General features: G+C 48.5%; 1 pseudogene; it reads left to right on the top strand.

The window, feature by feature from the left end:
* Positions 1–1,438: 1,438 nt before the first annotated feature.
* LOC111472434 lies at positions 1,439–1,562 on the top strand (annotated as a pseudogene).
* The last annotated feature ends 1,156 nt before the right edge of the window (positions 1,563–2,718 follow it).

Genomic DNA, 2,718 nt, shown 5'->3' with positions numbered 1-2,718 from the left:
ATTCAGTCTTGGCCGAGAGACTGACAGGTTGCTCTATCTCTAAGTCCAGGATGTAAAGACGGTTTGTCGTGCGCCTTGCCTGCGTGAGCAGCCGTCGTTGATTATCGCAAATTTTGAGTAGTCCGCGCTCGATGGAGATGAAGCAGCCTGGCTCATCGAGTTGACCCAGGCTCACAAGGTTAGCCTTGAGCCTCGGGATGAAATAGATGTCGGTCGGTCAGCTTGCGATGCTCGCCTCCCTTGCTGGCGAACAGGATGGTGTCGCGTCCTTCGATCTCCGACGACGGAGCCGTCGCTGAATTTCACCGTCTCGCAGATCCCCGAGTCGAGCTCGGAGAATGCAGATCTAGCCCCGGTCATATGGTTTGTTGCCCCTGTGTCTAGGATCCATCGCCGGTCCTTGTGTTGCTCGTCTCGCTGGCTGATCTGAGTGAACACTCGCTCCTCCTCCAGTTGAATTGGCTTCCTAGCTGGTGCCATCTTTGCTACGCCCAGCTGGAGCTCTTTCTCGAGTTCAACATCGTCGTCGATTACCTCCATCTCCGTGGATTTGGAATCGACCATGGGGACACATGCAGTTACCATGAAGAGAGTTGGCTCGTCCTCCTCGGATTGAGCCACATAGGTCTTTTCGGCCTTTTCCTTGTTCCTAAGCTTGCTCCAGCAATTCCTGCTTAGGTGTCCTCTCTTCCCACAGTTCGAGCAGAGATCGGCCTGCCATTAGTCGACTCCTTCTTTTGATTCCCATCTTTCCCGCGCATGCGCCCGTGGGAGATCCATGGCTTCTTACCGTCTTTGCGGCTAGAGGAGGACTCATTGCTCTAGCCGGTGTTGTCATGGAGCCTTAGGCATGCAAGCCATTCCTCCTCAGTGAGGAGTAGACGACCCTCCTTGTCGACAGCTGAAATGGTATTTTTCTTCCGCTGCTCGACGTTACGCAGTCTTCCGGTCACCTCTTCCACCGTTAGGTCATTCACGTCAAGCAATGTCTCGATTGAAATCGCAACTTGCTCGAGGTGATCAGGGACGACCTGCAGCATCTTCTTCACGATTTTTGTCTCGCTGAAGCTGGCCACCGAGTGTGGTGATGCTATGGGCAAGCCCCGTGATCCGCATTGAAAAATCATCGACGAATTCGCCGTCCTTAAAGTGGATCTCCGAGAGCTTCTTCCGTAGCTGCTCGATGTTGGATTCCCACACTCGCTGTACAACTGACCCATCGGTGCGCTTGGTGGAGAGAGATGCCAGCATCTTTGGGGGCACAGATCGTCGTGTAATATAGTTGGGTGACCACTTGGGAAGTCCTCGTGTCGCACCCCTTTTTTTCTTTCAATTTCTTCCTTTCTCTACAAATGAGAACCTCCCACGCTCACGCCCATCGCGTTTCGATCATGCCGCCCCGCATGCGTTAAATTCGATTTTGTGCGCATGGCATGTCGAGTGCGATCATACCAGCACTAATGCACTGGATCCCATCTGAACTCCGCAGTTAAGCGTGCTTGGGTGAGAGTAGTACTAAGTTGGGTGACCACTTGGTGAGGAGTAGTATGGCAGCGAACGCCAGCCGATCCTCCCGATACTCAATCGTTTCTCCTTCCTCTGGCTCAACAGCATGCCATATAATCCTTGTGCCTGTAGGTTGACGCGCATCAACAAGGTCCACTCGTTATAGTTGGACTTTGTCAATATAGGATACTAAACGACTACAGCCGTTGTCTCCCTGATGATCACTCGATCAACAATAACTTTGAAGAAAGCCTATCATCACGGCGTTGGCCACTTCGTGGCGGTGATGGAGATGTCGGCAGACGGCGACGTCGGGGAGGGAGTGAGTGAACCTGCCCGAGATGGGCCCCACGATGTGTGTGTTTTTACACTTTGCATTTTCTTCTACTCAAACCTGAGACCTATGTGATGTTAGGTCAAAACCCTAACCACTTGAGCTATTCAACTTGTTTATAAATAGGTTGGCTCCTCTGCAATGATATACACCGATCTTCAACTTGGCTTTGTATTATTCGGTGAGAGGAAATTGGTTGTTGGAAGAAAAAATACGTAAAAAAGGAGAGAGAGAATAACTGAATTCTGACTGCCTTCAAAATGAGGTTGTTATTTATTCTGAACAAATCTCCTGTTTAAAATATAAATTATTCTATATGGTTGGAGAGTGGCCAACTAAATCTGTGCCACTCCCTACAAAATTTCGGTCTAAAATTTTGGTGTCGACGTGTTTTGTCAAATGGTCAAACAGAGATTTTCTGAAATCGTGTGAATAAGGAAAAACTGTAAAAACTCAGGTTTTATCTAACAGAAGATTCATATGCGACTCAATCTTAATCCTAATTGAGTTATGACTTCCGTGTTTGAAGTGTTTTGTCCTTTAATTTGCATGGGTGAGAGTGACTTTTGTAGATGATTAAATACGTCTAATGGGTCTAATGGGTGAGAGTGAAGATTGATCATTTCTTTTTCGCCTAATTTTCCATGTTTCATGATTTGTCTAAGTTACATTTTCACCTCCATCTTCGATTCCCTTTCCGACCATGGCTTCACCCCTGCCTCCCCCAGTTTCTTGTGATTTCTTCCTTTTCTCTCTCCATCTCCAATTCCCTTTCCGACCATGGCTTCACCCTGTCTCCCCCAGTTTCTTGTGATTTCTTCCTTTTCTCTCTCCATCTTTCGCTGCTGCTCCATCCGCTCTCCAATGCCTTTTCGATA

Source organism: Cucurbita maxima, unplaced genomic scaffold (genome assembly GCF_002738345.1).
Source record: "Cucurbita maxima cultivar Rimu unplaced genomic scaffold, Cmax_1.0 Cma_Scf00071, whole genome shotgun sequence".
Lineage (NCBI taxonomy): Eukaryota > Viridiplantae > Streptophyta > Magnoliopsida > Cucurbitales > Cucurbitaceae > Cucurbita > Cucurbita maxima.
This window is presented reverse-complemented; position numbering and strand designations above follow the sequence as displayed.